A 22,711-nucleotide genomic window follows, 5' to 3' on the forward strand; every position below is an offset into this window, starting at 1 on the left:
GAGTCAGCTGTTGTGCCTGCCAAAAATAGTCGAGACCTCATGAATGCAAAGTAAATAACCCACCTGGGATCATTTTAACTTGAAGTTACAAAACCATTCGATCCCCCCATCAATAAAACCAAATAGGATCAGGCTTTTAAATGAAAAACCTGGGGCGGGATTCTCCCAACGGGCGGCTAAGTGCCGATGTCGGAGTAAAAACGGGAGTGTTTTACTCCGGCGTCGGCGCCTGTTCCGGGCCCCCATTCTGCGGCCCACACGGGGCTAGGACGGCGCTGGAGCGGCCTCCGCCGCCACAACTGCCAATCCCAGCCTGAACTCGGTGCCGCGGGGTCTGCGTCTGCGCAGTTGAGCCGGCGCCAACTAGTGCATGCCTTCTTCCCTGCGCCGGCCCCAACGCCAAATGGCGCAGGGCTACAGGAGCCAGCGCGGAGGAAAGGAGGCTGGGGTGCAGAGAGGCCGGCCCACCGATCGGTTGGCCCCAATCGTGGGCCAGGCCACTTTGGAGACCCCCCCCTGGGGTCGGACCACCCCACAGGCCGCACCCGGACCCTTCAACGCCGAGGTCCCGCCAGCTCAGAGGATGTTAGAACGGCGCCGGCGGGACTCGGCTTTTTGTTGACGGCCACTCGTCCCACCCGGCCCGGAAAATCAGTGCTCCGGCACGTGCAGGCCCGGGCCGGAGATTCGCAGCAAACCCCGACCGGCGCTGCACCAACCACGCCGGTGCCGATTCTACGCATTGCGGAGAATTGCTTCCCTGCGTTGGGGCGGTGTGGCGCGATTCGCATGGCGCCGATTCTCCGACCCGGCGGGGGGTCGGAAAATTCCCCCCCAGCTGTAGGCATTTGGATGGTAGAATCTATGTGCTGTTGCGCTGTTTGGATTGTCAGGAGAAGTGCCAGCCTTTCAGTGATTTCTTTGTGATATATTCACTCTATTTACCCTCAGTAGGCTCCATATGCTTATCCCAGGCGCTGTTATTGCCCGTTTTATTTGGATTCAGGAATAGGTAAAGCAAACAGAGTCTCAGAGACCTGCGTAAACAACAGCTGGACCAATTAGAAGATAGCAGGCGAGAGGGAACTGCAGATAGTACATTGTACCCAGCACAAAAGATGCACTGACCAAGAATCGTTTTCTTGGATCTATTCATGCAACATTTTGTTGGAAAGCTGCAGACTCTGCTTCTCCTGCAATGGGATTTGCTGCTTGCTAGACCAAGGAGCAATGGTTTGCCTGTGGCATTCAAATTCAGCACAAGCCTTCATTTCTTTCTCACTTGCTCCCACCTCCAAATCTGTGGTACACAGCAGCATTAAGTAGATCACCGTTGTTGCCAGAGCAACCAGTATCTCGTCTTCTCCATTGACCTCACACAGGCAACAGAAGAGGGATCAAGGATGTTCAGCAATTGACTTTCCTCATATAAAATGTGCCACTGTCCACACAGACGCTGTCATCAGGAAACCAGAATACAAGCCAACAGCATCTGAGAATGTACTGTCCAGTCATTGTTTCCAATCAAAGAAACAGGATCATGCAAGTTTGAGCAAAGTACTTGAGAATCTTTCAGAATCCATTTATCAGATGTGGCTCAGCTAGCCTGATCACTCCTCATCACCACTAATTGCTGACCTTTCCACCAATGACAGGATGGTTGCTGGTGAAGAAGAGACATATGGATCATGATGTCCCAACAAAACCCCATCATGCCTAAGCAACACAGTTATAACCAATGTAATGGGGCCACCAGGATGAGCATTAAACACAACATCAAGTTCCTGGAATAGAAGTTGCAGTGTTTGAATGGTCAGGGCTCCCTTTATTAATGCCCCACAAAGTGTCACCCACACAATGGTGGTATGCTGCATTCGGAGTATTTATAGCAGAAACCGCAATCCTCATTAAAGCAGAAGGACCGGGGGAAGGCGAAGATGCAAAAAGGGAAGGATGGCCACCCCAAAGACTTGCAGCAAAAGGAATGAGCTAATTGCACAACAACGCAGTGATCTTCTCATTCCCCTACCATTAGAGTTTACACAAAGCCCGTCTGTATTAATAGTCTTTGGAAGATCTTTCAACACACTGATGATCTTGCATTGAAGAACACTGAACGCATTCAACCAACTTCGCTATCAATAGCATACTGACAATGCTGATGGAGAACTGTTACAAAGCCACACTGCAGACCAAAGCCAAATATGAAGTAAAATGTTTAATTTAATTTAAACACAGCCGTTGATGCCTGCTATACCTCAGTCTTGAACCTTCCACCCTGACAATCTACACTGTCTTATCCTGCGGTCAGGGAGGGTGAGAATTAATGAATGGCTGTTGGTAAGGAAAGTGGAGATGTGTAAGATCTGTATGTTTTGAGAACTGGAGGAAAAAAGAGAGAAAGAGGAGGGGGAGGTGACAGACGTAAAACTCCAGTGAGTGAAATATGAAATGTTTTCCGATGTCTGAGAGAAGTTGTTGGTTGCAAAGGCGCTGGCGTATGAGGAGGCGGTGCCATTTATTGTGTGGCATAAATAACACAGATGAGGAGGTGACTTACCTGGAAAGTGAAGGAGAGGAGTTGCAACGTACCCTCATGATTATATGTTGAAGGATGTGACTTAGCGGAGTGAATGTTGACAGTTGTTGCTGAGTGGCTGAAATGAGCGTTGGTAGGAGTTTTTGAGGGAGATGGAGATGGAGAGCTGTGCTGATGCTTGTTGCCTGGTAAGGTCGATGAATCATTTTCTACATTGAACTCAGATTCTGGTGGTGATTCTGTGAGCACTGATATTCTCAGCTCTCAGGCCTGCAAATCTCTTGTGGGTGCTAATAAAACAACACTTCCGTCCTTCTCTGGATCTTCTCCACAGGGACCTCCAGGGAACCATCAGAAAACATGGGGCAGCCTTATGATTCAGTCAATTGGCATGTGAGAGTACCTTTAAGAAATGGGTGTTTATAAATGGGTGTGTATATAAATATCTGTAGTGAGAGTACCTTTAAGAAATGGGTGTTTATTACTGCAGTGATGTCTGAGAAGGGATGGAGCTGGGTTGTCTGTCAGCGTTTTACTTTCGTTTTAGGCTGTTTGCTGCAGGGTGTGTTTTAGTTTTGTTTTCAGAACTGGATAGCTGCAGTCACTGCCACAAGGTGTATTAGAGTCTGTCTCTGTAATCTAAAGACTGTAAATCGATCCTGGTGATTTAAAACTAATAACAGTAGTGACTTTAACCTGATGTGCTTCTGGTAAAAGGTGTTTCAAGTCTTATGGATGTGAAAAGGAAAGCTTAAAGGATTATTTAGTGCTGTATTCTTTGGGGGTTGTATTTGAATTAATGGTTGCTAAGATGTTCACTGTATTTTTTACAAAGGTTAACTTGAGTTCATAGAATAAACATTGTTTTGCTTTAGAAAATACTTCTCGATTTCTGCTATACCACACCTATAGAGTGGGCCGTGTGCTCCCCATACCACAATCTGGAAAAAGTTGTGGGTCAGGTGAACTCCATGATACACTTTGGGGTTCTCTAAACCCTGGCCCATAACAAATTGGGGGCTCATCCGGATTAAAATGTCTATATATTGGATTGGTTTAGTGAACTTAAAGACAGTGAGGGGTGAGCATATTGTGGTTGCTTTTCAGGTATGGTATTTCAGTTTAAGTAGGGAGTGTGTTGTGGACAATGGCTCTTTCAGAGGCTCTGAAGTTTTTGGGGGTGGACGCGGTCAGACGCAGTACCTTATGGACAGAGACTAAAAGCAGACTGTTAGATTTGGCAAAAATATTGCAGTTAACATTACCTGAAAGAATGCGAAAAGGTGAGGTAATTATGGCGGTGGCAAAGCATTTAAAGATGCCTGAGATACAGTTTGACTCATTGGAAATGGCAAAAATTTAGTTACAAATTAAACAAATGGAACGTGAGAAAGAATCAAAGCAGCTTGAATACGAAAGAGAGAAAAAAGAAAGAGAAAGAAAGAGAGAGGAAAAAGAGAGCGAAGAAAGGAAAACAGAACAAATAGCCCTAGCAGAACAAAAAGAAAGAGAAAGGGAGATTCAGATCAGGGAAAAAGATAAAGAGAGAGAGTTTGAAATGGCCATGAAACATGACAGTCAGTTAAAATTGGCAGACGTAAAGGGAAACGTACAGTTGGAGGATAGTGATGAGGATAGTGAGAAAGAGCGTCAAAGTCGAAGGCTTGGTGGGGATCTATTTAAATATGTCCAAGCATTGCCAAGGTTTGATGAGAAGGAGGTAGAAGCCTTTTTCATTTCATTTGAGAAGATAGCTAAACAAATGAAATGGCCACAGAACTTGTGGGTATTACTGATTCAAACAAAGCCGGTGGGTAGGATTAGTGAAGTGTTTTCATCACTACCGGAGGACGTATCTAGGATGGATGAGGAGGTGAAAAAATCCATCTTAGGTGCATATGAAGTAGTGCCTGAAGCTTACAGACAAAGGTTTAGAAATTTAAGGAAAGAATTTGGTAAAACATACATGGAGTTTGAAAGGACCAAACAGAGTAATTTTGAGAGGTGGATAAGGGCTTTGAAAATAGACCAAACGTATGAAACTCTCAGAGAAATTATACGTTTGGAGGAGTTTAAAAATTGAATTCCTGATGTAGCGAGAACTCATGTGGAAGAGCAGAGTGTTAAAACTGCGAGGTTAGCAGCAGAAATGGCAGATGATTATGAATTAGTTCATAAGTCAAAGCTTGGCTTCCGACATCAGTTTCAGCCTGTGAGGGATAGAAACTGGGGACATGAGAAATACTCAAGTGGTAAAAGTAAAGGTGATCTGATGGGAGATAATAAGGAGAGTGTACCTCAGATTAAAAAAGAAATTCAGGAGGGTGGAAAAGAAATGAAACTTGCAAATATTTTCACTGTAATAAACTAGGCCATGGAAAGTCACAGTGTTGGTGGTTGAAGAAAAACACTGGGAAGGTTGATGTGGTAAAACAGGATAAGAGAGTGGGGTTTGTTAAAGTGGTAAAGGAAAGCCCAAGTGAAGCGAAGGAGGTGCAAAGGATTGTACAGCTTGATCAAGAGGTGATTGATAGGAAGGTGCCAGATCTCTTTAAAGAATTTACTTGTGTGGGTAAAGTTTACTCATGTGTATCAGGAGGAGCAGGTAAAGAAGTCACAATTTTAAGAGATAAGGGAGCTAGTCAATCTTTAATGGTAAGAGATGAGGAGTTATGTAGTTTGGGAAGAATTTTGCCAGAAAAGGTGGTAATATGTGGAATTCAGGGTGAGAGGAGTAGTGTTCCATTATAGAAGGTAAGGTTGGAAAGTCCAGTGAAGACTGGTGAAGTGGTAGTAGGAGTAATAGAGAAACTGTCTTGTCCAGGAATGCAGTTTATCTTGGGTAATGATATAGCTGGATCAGAGGGAGGAGTGATGCCTACTGTGGTTGATAAGTCAGTGGAAAATCAGACAACGGAAGTGTTGAAGGATGAATATCCTGGGATTTTTCCGGATTGTGTAGTAACAAGGTCGCAAAGTCACAGGTTAAGACAAGAGGAGAAATCAAAGACTGAAGTTGAAGTGCAATTATCAGAAACGATTTTTGATTAGCTGGTTGAAAAAGAACAAGAACAGGTGGAGGATGAGGCGGATATTTTTAGTTCAGGAAAATTGGCGGAGTTACAACAAAAAGATATAGAAATAAACCGGATGTATCAGAAAGCATATGCAGAAGAGGAATCTGAGTGTATGCCTGTGTGTTATTACTGTAACAGTGATGTCTTGATGAGAAAATGGAGACCTTTACATATGCAGGTGGATGAAAAGAGGGCAGATGTTCATCAAGTAGTATTGCCGGTAGGGTACAGAAAGAAGGTGTTGCGAGTTGCACATGAGGTACCAGTGGGAGGTCATTTGGGAATTAAGGAAAATCAAGCTAAAATCCAGAAACATTTTTATTGGCCTGGCCTACATAAAGACGTAGTTAAATTATGTCACACATGTCAAGTGATAGGAAAGCCTCAAGCAGTGGTATAACCAGTGCCCTTAATACCCATTCCAGCATTTGAGGAACCTTTTACAAGGGTCCTAATTGATTGTGTAGGGCCACTTCCTAAAACAAAAAGTGGGAATCAACATCTTTTGACTATAATGGATGTGTCTACTAGGTTTCCAGAGGCCATTCCAGTACGTAATATTACAGCTAAAAAGATTGTGGAGGAGTTACTTAAATTCTTTACTAGATATGGAAATACAATTGGATCAAGGATCGAATTTTACCTCAAGGTTATTCAAAGAAGTTATGGATAGCTTAGGAATAAAACAATTTAAATCAACTGCATACCATCCAGAATCGCAGGGAGTATTAGAAAGGTGGCATCAGACATAAGTAATAATAATAATAATCACTTATTGTCACAAGTAGGCTTCAATGAAGTTACTGTGAAAGCCCCTAGTCGCCACATTCCGGCGCCTGTTCGTGGAGGCTGATATGGGAATTGAACCCTCGCTGCTGCCTTGTTCTGCATTACAAGACAGCTATTTAACCCACTGTGCTAAACCAGCCCCTAAAGACAATATTGAGGGCTTGTCACGATTATCCAGAGGATTGGGATAAAGGAATTCCATTCGTACTGTTTGTAATTAGGGATGCACCTAATGAATCAACCAAATTCAGTCCTTTTGAACTAATTTTTGGTCATGAGGTAAGAGGACCACTTAAATTGATGAAGGAAAAATTGGTGAGTGACAAATCGGAAATTACATTATTGGATTACATGTCAAATTTCAGGGAATGATTAAATAGAGCAGGTGTATTGGCTAGACGAGATTTGAAAGTTGCACAAAATGTGATGAAACAGGTAGCGGACAAGAAATCCAAAGTTCGTACTTTTGCCAGTGGAGATAAAGGGCGCGATTCCCCACTCCCACGCCGGTTGGGAGAATCGCCTGGGCCGCCAAACTTTCCGGGACGCCGGTCCGACGCCCTCCCGTGATTTTCCCAAGCGGCAGGAACGGCCCGGTCGAGTTTTGCGGGCCGCAGGCCGGAGAATCGCCGGAGACACCCAAAATGCCGATTCTCCGGCACCCCCTCTATTCTGAGGCCCGGATGGGCCGAGCGGCCAGGCCAAAACGGCGGGTTCCCCCCCGGCGCCGTCCACACCTGGTTGCTGCAGTCATGGGCGGTGCGTGAACGCTGGGGGGGGGGCGGCCTGTGGGGGGCGAGGGGGGATCCTGCACCGGGCTTCACCTGGAATGTGGGGTGACCCGCGATCGGTGCCCACCGATCGTCGGGCCGTCCTCTCTGAAGGAGGACCTCCTTCCTTCTGCGGCCCCGCAAGATCCGTCCCCCATCCTCTTGCGGGGCGGATTTAGAGAGGACGGCAACCACGCATGCGTGGGTTGGCACCGGCCAACCCACGCATGCGCGGATGACGCCCGTTATGCGGCGCCGCTTTTACGCGGGCGACAAGGCCTGGCGCGTGTCGATGACGCGGCCCTGATCCTAGCCCATTGTCAGGGCCTGAATCGGTCGGGACCAGGCCCGTGCTGCGCCGTCGTGAACCTCGATGGCGTTCACGATGGCGCGGCCACTTCGGCGTGGGAGTGGAGAATCCCGCCCAAAGTTTTAGTGTTGTTACCAGTGGTAGGTGAAAGTTTAAAAGCAAGGTTTTGTGGACCTTATCAGATTGAAAGGAAATTAAGTGAGGTGAATTATGTGGTAAAAACATCGGATAGAAGGAAAACTCACCGAGTGTGTCATGTGAATATGTTTAAAAGGTACTTTGAAAGGGAAGGAGAGAAAAAGTAGGAGGTTTTAATGATTCTAACTCAACGTGATGAACCAAATCCAGATGACTGTGAATTTGACATACCTCAAATTAAATTGGAAAACGAGGATGTTCTTAAAAATTGGGATAAATTGTTGAGTTATCTTCCAGAGGAAAAACAAACTGACCTGAAAGATTATTGATATTACGTGTGCAAGTTTGTAGAGATAAATTGGGAAGTACTAAAATGGCTATACATGATGTAGATGTGGGAAATGCTGTTCCAATCAAACAACATTTATACAGACTTAACCCTTTAAAATTGGCACAGGTTAACAAAGAGATTGAGAGTATGCTTAAAAATGGCATAATTGAAGTGGGTTGCAGCCAATGGAGCTCACCCATAGTGATGGTACCTAAACCAGACGGTACCCAACGGTTGTGTGTGGACTATAGAAAGGTCAATGCAGTTACAAGAACAGACTCTTATCCTATCCCATGTTTGGAAGATTGCATTGAGAAAGTGGGACAATCAGTTTTTATTTCCAAACTGGATTTACTTAAAGGTCACTGGCAGGTACGTTTATCCGAAAGGGCGAAGGAGATTTCAGCTTTTGTGACTTCAGATGGTCTTTACCAATTCAAAGTTATGCCATTTGGCATGAAAAATGCCCCAGCCACATTTCAATGGTTAACTAACAAAGTCGTTTCAGGATTACCCAATTGTGCGGTATACATCGACGATCTGGTAATGATCATAAAGACATGGGAACAACATTTAAAACATCTGATGGAGTTATTCGATTGACTTCAGGAGGTGGGTTTGGTGATAAACCTAGCCAAAAGTGAATTTGGAAAAGCCCAAGTCACTTTCCTTGGCCATACAATCGGACAGGGTCGAATGGTCACACGGGATGTCACTGCCTGCCAATTAGAAAAAGACCCGTAAATTCCTACTTTTTGTTTCCTGTCTTTAATTTTACACACTAATCTTTTATGCGGGACTTTGACAAAAGCCTTCTGAAAGTCCAAATACACCACATCCACTTGCTCACCTTCATTAATTCTACTGGTTACATCCTCGAAGAATTCCAGTAGATTTGTCAAGTATGATTTCCCCTTAATAAATCCGTGCTGACTATCCAATCCTGCCACTGTTTTCTAAGTGCTCTGATGTAAAATCTTTGATAATGGATTCTAGAATTTTCCCTCCAACTAACATCAGGCTTACTGGTCTATAATTCCCTGCTTTCTCTCTACCTCCCGTTTTAAATAGTGGTGTTACATTAGCTACCTTCCAATCTGCAGGAACTGTTCCGCAGTCTATAGAATCCTGGAAGATGACCACCATTGCATCCACTATTTCAAGAGTCATCTCCTTCAGTACCCTGGGATGTTGATTATCAGACCCTGGGGATTTATCAACCTTCAATCCTGTTGTGTTCTGTGCCATTTGCCGAGCAAGGAATCTACAGAAATGCGGGTGACTTAGCCAAACCAGGATTTTATTAATAAACACATGGTAAGGTAAAGATCAGATACAGAGCAAGTTATCATGGAGTTTCTTTACACTCTCCTGGAACTACCCCTATGCACGATTGTCCTCATATACGTCTTACAACCTTCTGAAGATAGCCAGATGTGCCCTGACGTATATCTGATGCCACCTGCTGCTGGGAGGTCACACGGCTGAGTATAAGTAATATTGTCTACAGGTATATCACCACAAATCCCATCAATTTTCCCAACACTATTTCTTTACTGCTATTCATCAACTTCAGTTCCTCCCTCTCACTAAACCCTGCATTCCCCAATGTTTCTGGTATTCTATTTGTGTCTTCATTTGTGAAGACAGAATCAAAGTATATATTTAGTTGCTCAGCCATTTCTTTGTCCCCTATAATATCTTCCCCTGTTTCTGACTGTAAGGACCTACCTTTGCCTTCACCAATCTTTTTCTCTTCATGTACCGATGGAAACTTTTACAGTCAGTTTTTATGTCATACTCTATTTTCATCTTAATCAATCCCTCAGTCCTTCTTTTCTGAATTCTAAACAGCTCCCAATCCTCAGACTTGTTGGGCGGTATTCTCCCGCAATCGGTGTCAGGCCGCCCGGAAGGTGTGGAAACCTCCGCACTTCCGGGGGCTAGGCTGGCGCTGGAGGGGTTGGCGCTGCGCCAACTGGTTCCTGCGCATGCGCAGGGGGTATCTTCTCCGCATCGGCCATCGCGGAGCCTTACACAGGCCAGCGCATAGGGAAAGAGTGCCCCCATAGCACAGGCCTGCCCGCAGATTGGTGGGCCCCGGTTGTGGGCCTGGCCACTGTGGGCCCTCCCCCCGGGGCCGGATCCCCCCGCACCCCCCTGAGGACTCTGCAAGCCGCCCTCAAAGCCAGATCACGACAGTATGGACCTGGTCTAATCCACGCCGGCGGGACAGGCCGAAAATGGGCGGCCGCACGGCCCATCGGGGCCTGGAGAATTGCCGGTGGGGCCACTGCCAACGGCCCCCGACCGGCGTGGTGCGATCCCCGGCATCGCCCAAAAACCGGCGCCGGAGAATTCAGCAGCCGGCGATGGAGCGGCGGGGCGGGATTCACGCCATCCCCCCCCGGCGATTCTCTGACCCGGCGGGGGGTCGGAGCATCCCGCCCATGGTTTTTTTTGGCCAATTTGTATGCTACTTCCTTGGGTCGAATAATATCCCTAATTTCCCATGTAAGCCATGGATTGGCCACCTTTCCCATTTTACTTTTGTGCCAGACAGGAAGAAACAATTGTTGCAGTTTATCCATGTGCTCTTTGAATGTTTGCCTTTGCCTATCCACTGTTATCTCTTTAAGTAACATGCCCCAATCGATCATAACCAACTCACACCTCATTTCATTGTAGTTTCCTTTGTTAAGATTCAAGATCCTAGTCTCAGAATCACTCTCCATCTTGATGAAAAATTCTATCATGGTCGCTCATCCCCGAGGGGTCTCGCACAACTAGATTGCCAAAGATTCTGTTTTCATTACACAATACCCAGTCTAGGATGGCCTGTTCTCTAGTTGGCTCCTCAACATATTGATCCAGAAAATCATCCCGCATATACAGGAATTCCTTCTCTACGGTATTGTGGCTAATTTGATTTTCCCAATCTATATGCAGATTAAAATCACCCATAATTACAGTTGGTACTTTATCACATGCATCTTTAATTACCTGTTTAATGCCATTCCCAACAATATCATTGCAGTTAGGGGGTCCACATGACACCCACTAATGTTTTTTGCTCCTTGCACTTTCTCAGCTGGTTCCGCATTGTCGGACCTAGTATCATCCCTCACGTGACCAGCAATGCAACCCCACTGCCTTTTCCTTTTTGTCTGTCTTTCCTAAATACTGAATACCCCTGGACATACAGTTCCCATCCTTGGTCACTCTGCAGCTATGTCTCCATAATCCCGACTATATCACACCTGTTCACATCTATTTGCGTGATTAATTCATCCACTTTATTGCGAATACTCTGCGCATTAAGGTACAAGCCTTTAAGCTTGTCTGTTTAACATTACTAGTCCCGCTTCCAATATTTTTCACTGTGGCCCTGTTTGAATCTGGTTCTTACTTTATCTGCCTATCACTTTTCTTATTCCCCTTTCTGTCTTTTGATTTTGTCCGTTTTTCCTTCTCCTCTGACTCCTTACTTAGGTTCCTATCCCCCTGCCATATTAATTTAAACCCTTCCCAACCACTCTAGCAATACTCCCCCAGGACTTCAGTCTAGATCCTGCCTAGGGAGAAATCCATCCAGTTTGTACTGGTCCCACCTCCCCCAGAACCGGTCCCAATGCCCCAGGAATCTGAAACCCTCCCCCTCACACCATCTCTTCAGCCACGTATTTATCCAATATATCCTGCTATTTCTACTCTAACTAGCACGTGGCAATGGTAATAAACCTGAGATCACTACCTTGGAGATCCAACTTCTCAACTTTCTTCCTGACTCCCTATATTCTGCTTTTAGGACATCATCTCATTTTTTTACCGATATTGTTCATACCAATGTGCACCACGACCATTGCTGTTCACCCTCTCCCTCCAGAATGTCCTGTAACCGCTCTGAGACATCCTTGACCTTAGCACCAGGAAGGCAACATACCATCCTGGAGTCTCATTTGCAGCCACAGAAATGCCTATCTATTCCCCTTACAATTGAATCCCCTGTAACTATTGCATTCCCACACTTTTTATTCCTTCCCTCTGCAGCAGACCCAACCGTGGTGCAACAAATTTGGCTGCTGCTGCTTTCCCCTGAGAGGTCATTCCCTTCAACAGTATCCAAAGCGATATATTTGTTTTGCATGGGAATGGCCACAGGAGATCCCTGCACTGCCTGCCGAGCCCTCTTCTTCTGCCTGGTGGTCGCCCATTCCCTTCCTGCCTGTGGAGTCTGAGCCTGCGATGTGACCATCTCTCTATACGTGCTACCCACGATACCCTCCGGTTCGCGGATGCTCCACAGTGCCTCCCGCTCCAGCTCCATGCTGGTCCCAGGCATTGGAAATGTTTCCGGCCTCCCACATGGAGCGAGAGGAATAAACCACATGACTAGACAGGGTAGATGTAGAAAGGATGTTCCCGATGGTGGGTTGTCCAGAACCAGGGGTCAGAGCCTAAGGATAGACTATTTAGGACAGAGATGAGGAATTTCTTCACCCAGAGAGTGGTGAGCCTGTGGAATTCATTACCACAGGAAGAAGTTGAGGTAAAATATTGTAGATTTTCAAGAAGCAGTTAGATATAGCACTTAAGGTGAAAGGGGATGAAAGGATATGGAGGAAAGCGGGATTAGGCTATTGAGCCATGATCATAATGAATTGTGAAGTAGGCTTGAAGAGCCGAATGGCCTCCTCTTGCTCCTATTTTCTATGTTTCTATGTAAGAGGACACTGTGATGGTCTGGAGCAGATGAGTGGCAAGGTGTGGGACAGCTGAACCTGGTGATTTGGGATGATACTCACAGGGACTGAGGTTGAACGAGGCACTCACGGGCAGCCTGTCCGGAATGTGGACATGCCAGCTGTCCTTCACTTCCCCTCCTGTTCCTCCTCCTCCTCCCTCCTTCCTCTTCCAGTGGTAGCCGCAGAATCCATGGAGGCAGTGCCTGTACACTCATGATGGCCAGGTTGTGCAGGATGTAACAGAGCATCACACATTGGTGAGTGTTGCTAGGCTCCTCCAGTGAAGTCAAGGCCGCTGAACTATTGCTTCAGCAGCCCAATTGCAGCTCGAAGATGCCTCCCCGGGCAGCATGGCTCTTGTCAAGTGAGTGATAGTCATGAATGACGAGGTCGCAGAGGGCAGTAATTAGGGAGATGCAGAGAGGATGAAAACATTTGCCATCCAGCAGCCGGCGTTTGTTTTAACACAGTGGCTGAAAGATTGATAGAAGAGTGGACTGGTACAGAATGAACACCTCATGGCTGTGCCTGAATAGTGGGAATTCACTAGCATGATGTCCTGGACATGGTCGCACACCAACTGCACAATGGGCGAATGGTGCCTTTTGTGGCTTCAGTACATCTCACCATAGAGAACTGGCACGTACAAAGTCACCTATGAGTAGTTGATGACATTTTTGCACAATGGGAAGTTCACTTTTCTGGTAAAGCCATGTGTGCTGTGATGCACGATCAATGACCACTAAAGCGAGATTGTAGTCCAACTGAAGGCTTTAATAAGCTAGATGTTTCCCCCAGCAGCTCAGGTACAGAATGAGGGCTGCTGGGGCGGCACGGGTTCTTATACCCCGCCTAGCAGGGCGGAGCTACAATACAGCTTGGCCAACAGGAAACATACAATATCTACCAATGGTGTTCCAGCATTACCAGGTACCGTAATATCTCTACACAGACTACCACATTCACCCCCTGTTAAAAAAGTGACCGGCAGGGGTGGTGGCTTGATATTACAACATGGTAACATGGTAGAAATTATAGTTATGGAGGTACCGTAATACCTCCGTACAGCGTTTTGTAACTATTTACAGATTCACAATTAACTATATACATTAAAATCAGTCGATCGGGGGCCCTGGTCGTCCTCTGTGATCATCGAAGCTTTGGTGGTGACACCGGTGCAGGCTCGGGCGTCTGTGACTCCTGGAGCGTGGCTTCGATCTCTGTGGCAGCTTCAACACTCCTAGACGGCGCTGGTGGGGAAAACGGTTGACCTGGGAAGGGAGCGTCTGCGGGGTGCGTCGGTGGGTGGGGGGGCCTAGACGGGGCCGGCGGAAGGACCGATCCTCCTCTAAGGTGCACCGATGGGAGGGAGGGTGGGACTGGTGGCTGGGGTGTGCGTGGGGATCCGGCGGGCGGCAGGTCTCATAGGGAGACTGTATCTTGACGGCCATCAGGGTACGCCACGTAGGCGTACTGGGGGTTAGCGTGGAGAAGATGGACCCTCTCGACCAACGCGCCCGCACGTGTTTTCGGAGCAGAATGGGTCCGGGAGCTGCCAGCCAGGTCAGAAGCGAGGTCCCAGAGGAAGACTTCCTGGGGAAGACCAGGAGACGTTTGTGAGGTGTTTGGTTGGTCGTGGTACAAAGCAGTGACCGGATGGAGTGGAGGGCATCCGGGACACTCGCCGAGAAAGGCAGTTCAACATGGGTGAAATGTATGGGTCAGAAATTATGCGAATGGCCCCACATGGATAGCAGGAACAGTCAAGGCCAGGACAGGACCTGTGTCGTATGAGATACGTGTGGGAAAATATGTAATAAAGAAACACCTGGACCAGGTGGGGGCCTCAAATTCATTTCCTCCTCCGGAGCTGACTCAGACCAGCATAACAAGGACCGTGGAAAGTCCTCCCCGACAAACTATTCACGCCCCTCCGACACCACTGGTGAGGACATCGGACACGGATATGGACACCATGGATGATGCCGCAGCTGTACCACTGCCACCGGAGGAAAGAGGTGAACCGCCCCTCAGGCGATCACATCGGAAAAGACGGGCGCCTAGCCGTTATACCCCCCCTATGTCGGAGGCCGAAGTGGAGGAGCCGAACCCGGCGCAAAAACGAAGCAGGAGGCCAGTGAGTCACGAGGACCATGGGGGCTCCTCGGACTTTGTGGGGGAAGGGTGTAATGACTTAGGCCAGGCCTTTGAGATTGGCCAATTAGAATACGAGTTCCTTGATTAGTGGCCCAATCAGGGAACCCCTTTCTGTGTATATAACAGGGAGTGTCAGATCCTCTGCACTCCCGATGTCGACAGCAGACTGAATGGTCATGGTTGTTCAGCTGTTGGGATGGTAAATAAAAGGAATTCTGGTGACGGGACCTCTGCCTCCGTGGACTTCTTACAGCCTCACCCACCACCTGTTCACCACTCAGCCATGGCACATAAGGATATGGGTCAATAGGCGTGACACCCCAGAAATGTTGGGGAAGCTTCCCCAGAGGACTTTGGGGAACAGTCGTAAGAGTACTGTACCTTCAGTTGAAGGTACGCCCAAGGCAAGGCTGCCAGAATGTCCGTATGTGCATCACCCAAACCGCAAGCCAAAGCCACCTCAGGTCCAGCGTTGTAAATCCCCCATCCCAAACAGAACGATCTGAGGACTGCATCACCATCCCCAAAGTTGCCCTAATCAAAATGAAACTCCAAGTCAACGGTCATCCTCTGGAAATGAAAATGGACACAGGAGCCACTGTCTTCATTATAGTGAAGCTGACCTTCAGCAGAGCCTACCGCCTTGACTGGTACCTCATACTGTGTATCGAAGATCTCGACACAAAACTGACTGGAGGCCACACGTTTACCAAGCTGGACATGAGTCATATGTACCTCCAGCTGGAGCTCCATACGGCATCCAGAAAATATGTCACCATCAACACCCATAAGGGGTTATGCGAATACTCCTATCTGCGTTTTCGGAGTCTCATCAGCGTGCATCATTTTCCAGCGCGTAATGGAAAATATCCTTCAAGAGCTGCCTTGGGTGGCTGTGTACCTGGATGATGTATTAATCACAGGAGCCACTGAAAAAAAACACCCGGCAATCTTGGAGGAAGTTCTACGGCGATTTTCCAACGCGATATCCATCTCAAGCAGGAAAAGTGCATGTGTCAGGCAGGTGAGGTAACGTACCTCGTATATCCCATCAATAAAGATGGTCAGCATCCCGTGGAAGACAAGGTGAAGGCCATAAAAGGGGCACTGACCCGAAGAAACGTGATGTAATTGAAGTCCTCCCTCGGCCTCAACTATTATGGGAAATGTATCCCCAACCTAGCCACCTTACTGCCCCTGTGAACACATTGTTGAAGAAGAACCAGAGGTAGTTGTGGCAGGTGCCACAGGACGGCGCAGCCATGAAAGTGAACAACAGCTGCTGCCGTCCAATATCTTGGCACATGTCGATTCCACATGACCATTGGTACTAACATGCGATGTCTCTACGTACAGAGTACAGAGACATCTCTCCCATCAACTGGACGATGGCACTGAGTGACCAATTGCATATGCATCACAAACCCTGGTTTATGCAGAACAATGCTCTGCATAAATCGAAAAAGAGGGACTGGTCGTGATATTTAGAGTGAAGAAATTTCTTCCAATCATTTCCAATAATCATGGACCATTAACCTCTGTTGGGCCTTTTTAAAGAGGACAAAGCGATTCTGCTACTTTGCTCTGATCCAATTATGGGTACTATTGTTGGTGACTCATGAGTACTCCTACGAGCTCCGCCCAGGAACGCACATCGCCAATGCTGACGCCCTGAGTGGTTTACCACTACACATAAGCTCATGCCCCCTCTCGCCCTCCAGTAATGGGTGAAGTTTTCATGACTTTAAACTTCATGGGCACCCTACAGGACCTCACACTGACAAAACTATGCCATGTGATCCTTAGTGGTGGAATTCAAAGACACTCCACAGAGAATCTAAAGCCCTTCCTTTGTAAATGGCAATAATTCACTGTGGAAAATGGCATCATCCCGTAGGGAGCCCAAGTGGTTGTCCTTCTCCCAGGCAGTGTCAATCTTGAAGGAGCTATTCAGGAGTTTCCAAAATGAAGATGTTCGCAAAGAGCTATGTCTGGAGGCACGGTCTTTCAGGAAAATCAGAAATTCTCTCTGTCTGCATCGTTACACCTGTGCGAATGGCCAGGGAGACCTTGGGTATGGATACACACAGACTTCGCTGGGCTCTTCATGGGGTCAATGATTTTAATCTTAGTCTATTCTAAATGGATTGACATGCATTGGATGTCCTCCATGACTGCCACCATAGAGAAATACAGGCAGCCATTTTGTACCCTTGGGATATGGAAGGTCCTCATTTCTGACAAAGTGACCCCTCTTCACCCAGCGGAGAATTCCAGGCGTTCGCAAAGTCCTACAGGGTAAAACACAGCCAAGTGGTGCCATGCCACCTATCTTCCAATGGTTTGGCCGAACAGGCGGGCCAAACGTTTAAAAGCGGTGTGAAGAAACTGGCTCCCTCGATGCCAAATTGTCTCAGTTTTGCTTCAATTACAGGACGATGCCACACACCACAACAAGGGTTGAATGCGGAATTTGGGATGGCCTGCATCTCTGGACCAGACTCAAGCTATTGCTTCCTAACCTGGTTGGACAGTGGAGTCAAAGCGAAAGGCCCCAATAATAAATTACAATGCCCGACAACCCGACATGTCCTCCAGGCCAGGAAATACTATCTATGTTCGCAATTTCAGAGACGGAATCCCTTGGATCCCAGAAGGTGTATTGGAAAAGACTGGCCCTGTGTCATACATGGTTAAGACCAGGGAGAGGTCTGTAATAAAACACTTGGACCATGTCAGGAGCAGGGAACCCGCCACTGCAGAAACTACTCTGGTTGGGGTGACACCCTCAATGTCCCTTGAACCTTCCTCCAGGTGGGGGATTTAACCCATATTAAACCCAAGGTCATCCCCCAAGAGGATGAAGACTCGGGTTCAGAAATGGAGACTGAGGTGACTGGCCCCTGGAGTACAATTTCCCATGGTAACAGATGGAGGCCTGGCAGCTGGGGACTCATTACCAAGCCCTTTAAATTCAGTCCCGGACTTGGATCGGGAGCCCCGCTAGTCCCGAACTGGCACACTTGCATTGTATGCCATGGGTAGGGCTTTACCTCTGAGTTTCGAATAAATCATGTCTCCTGGTTTACTACATAGTTCTGAATAACTTGTTTGAAGTCAAACTGTACCGACTGTCTCAAGTGTTGTCTAAAGGAAGCAAAGCCTCATCAGGGTTTAACGTGATGAGAAAGCATGAAACCTCACTAAAGCTCAGCAATAACATGAAAACAATCCTTACCAAGGTGGCATTCACTGCGGGCCATATTGGGCATGAATGGTGTTGGTGTTGTTTCGCTACTGAGCCATATCTTGCAGCCAGAACGTATAAACACACTTTATCATCTAGTACTCGGATCAGAATGTACAGTAGATAAATAACTGGTGACAAGTAAATTGGAACTTGATGGGTACAGAACATCTTTTAATTGAGAAGAGGGATTGCTCTTGGCTTGAGATACTCCCAGGATGATTGGATAGCCATTATGATGGTTTCTCTTCAAAAGGAGAAAATGTACGTCAATGACATTTATGAAAAAGATGACAGCTGAACAACAGCCTCTATTAATGCCATTACATGAATGTCATTTCAGAGTCTGACATGAGAAACTTCCACTTAAAAGTTATTTTGGTCCACGTACCACGTATTTGATCCATCTGTCCGTACCTTGTTAAATTGATAAGATTATGCTGTCTTCCTTCTCAAATTTTGCTTTTGATAGAACATGGCACAAAGGTAACAATAAAATCATTCAGCACGATGTAATCTTTTTTCCATTGGAAGGGTAGTTCACAGTAACTTAATTGCAGTGTAAATGTAAGCCTACTTTTGAAAATAAAGAATATTATTTGTAGTATAGTTGAAATATACTTTGTGAAGAGAAGGATGAAATGGATTTGCTGAGGCTACGGATAGAAGTTATAATCTAAGACAATAGGTGGGATTAATAGTTTACCGCTGGCTGGAAAACCATCACATTGCCTACGTAGGTGAAGGCCCTCTGGAATTAATTGACCATTAGGCATTTAATTAGCCAGTGTGGGCCTTGCTCAGATTTAGGACCCTGAGGACAGAAATCCCTTTCCCTGAGTGCTGCCAGCCAATCAAATGCCTTCAGTATTCCCTTGCTCAGCAGTGCCACTGGGAGTGGTAGCTGCTGCCAGTGATGCATCCACCAGAGGCCGAGATTCAAGGTGGGGCTCAGGCTACAGGTGATTGAGGGTAGGATGGGGGTCACGGGTAGACGTCGCTGGCTGGTTGGGAGTAGGTCAAGCCTGAATATTGTCCAGGTCCAGCTGCATTTGGACATGGACTGCTTCAGTATCTGAGGAGTCGCGAATGGTGCTGAACATTGTGTAGTGATCTGCAAACATCCCGACTTCTGACCTTATGATGGAAGTCATTGATGAAGCAGCTGAAGATGCTTGGGTCTAACTTCCAAAGTCGCATAATCCTCTGAGAGAAAAGCGTTTATCTTAAAATAGTTACTCCTCATTGTGAATTCACCCACAAGAGGAAACATTTCTCCCACATCCAGGGGGCATTGCCTTGGGTGTCTGCATGGCACTGTCAGGGTGCAGGCTGGCACTGCCAGGGTGCCAAAGTGCCAGGTTGACATTACCATGGGTTTGGCTTTGGGAGGCATTGACCATTGGAGCAGGGCTGAGGGGGTGTTCTTGGGACACAACAAAGTTGGGGGGTGGGGTTAAAGGGGAGGGTCAATAAAATGGGGTGCCCTGAAATGGGGGGACCCGGGGGGGGAGATCGGGCCTGCCTTCAAAATTGCGGCCCAATCTACGAGGAGCCATTCCTGCTGGTGAGCTGATCTCGTCCGCAGGAAATCGACTGAAGTGTGGCCTTGGCGTGGAGAAACTCCCCGCGACGAAAAAAAATAGCATAGTGCCATTGAATAGTGGGGTGATTCCTGGCACTGTAACTACGGAGAAACACCCCGCCAAACGCACCCAAAAGCGGTATTTAACTTTTGTCCAGCGAATCGCGCCCATAATGTCTTTACTTTTATGTTATGTTAGATTCTTCTCATAATAAAGGACAGCATTCCATTTGTCATCCAAATTATTTGCTTTACCAACATTCTAACTTTTTGGGATTCATGCATGAGAACACCTAGATCCCTCTGCACCTCGGAATTCTGCAACCATTCTCCATTTTGAGTCATTTTTATTCTTCCAACCAAAGTGAATACCAACAGATTTTTTTCCCCATTGTGCTCCATCTGCCAGATTTTGCCTGTTTACTCAACCTATCTATATCAATCTGCAACCCCCATACGTCCTCTTCACAATATACTTTCCTAACTATCTTTGTGTCATCTGAAAATTTACCTACCATAGGTGAGATCTTTGAGCTCTTCATACCAGCATGATCTTCTGGTCCCGGCGACAGTGCAGGACTAGAAGTTTCCTAGTAGTGTGGGGTGGATTCAGTAGGAAGTCCCATTGACAATGGCTGCCTCCCGCCTCCCCCCCCCCCCCCCCCCCACCCCCCCGCCACCAAAAAACATGTCGTGGGGAGGCCAGAGATTCTTGCCCCTTGCTTTCACTCCACTCATCTAAGTGATTGACATAAATGGTAAAAAGCTGAGGCTCCAGCACAGACCCATTTATGCACAGTCTCGGTTTTTTGCCAGCCAGCTGAACTTCTATCCATGCTAATATGTACTCCCCTACACCATGAGCTTTTCCTTTCTGCAATAATCTCTGGTGTGGCACCTTGTCAAATGCCTTCTGGAAATCCAAATACTGCACATCTACAGGCTCCCCATTATCCACAGTGCATGTCGCTCCATCAAAGACCTCCAATAAATTGGTTAAACATGATTTCGCTTTAAAAAACAATGCTTAATCTTCCAACTTTACTTACTCTCTTCCTTTATAAATACCTGCAGGAACTCTTTATCTGCATTGTTACATTTCTAGCTGGCTTCCTCTCAATACACTAATTTCTTTCTTCAGATTAACCATTTAGTCATTCTCTTCTGCTCTTTATATTCCTTTTTTTTTAATAAACATTTTATTGAGGTATTTTTGGGATAGTAACAACAACAAAATAAACAATATACATGAAACCATAAATATAGTGCAAAAACCATTTACTTCTCGTACAAGTCCCACCCTTATTGACTACCTACTCTAATCTAAACTACTCTCCCCCCCCCTCCTCCCCGTCTGCTGATGATTAATTTCCCGCAAAGAAGTCGCCGAACGGTTGCCACCTCCAGGTGAACCCTAACAGTGACCCTCTCAAGACGAATTTGATTTTCTCCAAACAGAGAAATCTAGCCATGTCCGATAGCCAGGTCTCCGACTTCTGGCGCTTTGAGTCCCTCCATGCTAGTAGTATCCGTCTCCGGGCTACCAGGGAAGCAAAGGCCAGAATGTCTGCCTCTTTCTCCTCCTGGATTCCCGGGTCTTCTGACACCCCGAAAATCACCACCTCTGGAAACAGCGCCACCCTTGTTTTTAACACCATGGACATGACGTCCGCAAGCCCCTGCCAATATAAGATTTGGACATGTCCAAAACATGTGGACATGGTTCGCCGGTCCTCCCACACATTTTGCGCACCTGTCCTCCACCCCAAAGAATCTGCTCCTCCGGGCCACTGTCACGTGAGCCCGGTGAACAACCTTAAATTGTATCAGGCTGAGCCTGGCACATGTTGCAGACGTGTTGATGCTACGTCTGCCCATAGGCACCCTCTATCTCACCTCCCACTCCTCCTCCCACTTGCGCTTCAGCTCCTCGGTCTGCGTCTCCGCCGACCCAATAAGCTCCTTATAAATGTCCAAGATGCTCCCTTCTCCTACCCACCCTCTGGAAACTACCCTGTCCTGAATCCCCCTTAGCGGTAGGAGCGGGTAGGTTGACACCTGTTTACGAAGGAAGTCCCGAACCTACAGATACTTGAATTTGTTTAACCCTCGCCTTCCCAAACTTTTCCTCCAACGCCCTCATACTCGGAAAGCTCCCCTCTATGAACATATCCCCCTATCCTCTCAATCCCCGCTCTCTGCCATAACCGGATCACCCCGTCCATACTCCCCGGGGCAAACCGGTGATTATCGCAGATTGGGGCCCAGACCGATGCTCCCACTGCTCCCACATACCACCTCCACTGGCCCCAAACTCTCAGGGCCGCCACCACCACTGGATTGGTGGAGTACTGTGCCAGCGGGAGCGGCAGAGGCGCAGTTACCAACGCCCCCAAACTGGTGCCATACATGAAGACACCTCCATACTTCCATACTTACCCAGGCCGACCCCTCCCCCACCACCCACTTCCTGATCATGGCTTTATTAGCCGCCCAGTAATAGTCGCTAAAATTTGACAGCGCCAGCCCGCCCTCTCCCCGACTCCGCTCAAGCATTACCTTCCTTACTCGCGTGGTCTGGCCTCCCCAGACGAAGCCCGTGATCACTCTGTTGGCCCGCTTAAAGAAGGAACGTGGAATAAAGATGGGGAGACACTGAAATACAAATAGGAACCTCGGGAGGACCGTCATCTTCACTGTTTGCACCCTCCTAGCCAGAGACAATGGAAGCGCCCCCCCCCCCCCCCCCCCCCCCCCCCCGGCGGACCAGTCCTCTCCAGCAACTCGAGGCTCTCAGAGCAATTGATAACGGCTCTATAGCCAGCGCAAACAACAGTGGGGAGAGGGGGCATCCCTGTCGTGTCCCCCGGTGCAGTCTAAAATAGCCCGATGTTGTCGTATTCGTCCATACACTTGCCACTGGAGCCTGATATAGTAACCTGACCCAGTCAATAAAGCCCCGCCTGAATCCGAACCGTCCCAGTATCTCCCACAGATAGTCCCATTCTACCTGATCAAAAGCC

At 47.3% G+C, this 22,711-nt stretch overlaps 1 protein-coding gene across 1 annotated transcript in view; it reads right to left on the minus strand.

Moving 5' to 3' along the window:
* Positions 1–22,711, minus strand: part of LOC140393460 (troponin I, slow skeletal muscle-like) — a 390,668-nt gene that overhangs the window by 74,633 nt on the left and 293,324 nt on the right. The gene's annotated exons all lie outside the window — the stretch shown is intronic.

This window comes from Scyliorhinus torazame, chromosome 17 (genome assembly GCF_047496885.1).
Source record: "Scyliorhinus torazame isolate Kashiwa2021f chromosome 17, sScyTor2.1, whole genome shotgun sequence".
Taxonomy (NCBI): domain Eukaryota; kingdom Metazoa; phylum Chordata; class Chondrichthyes; order Carcharhiniformes; family Scyliorhinidae; genus Scyliorhinus; species Scyliorhinus torazame.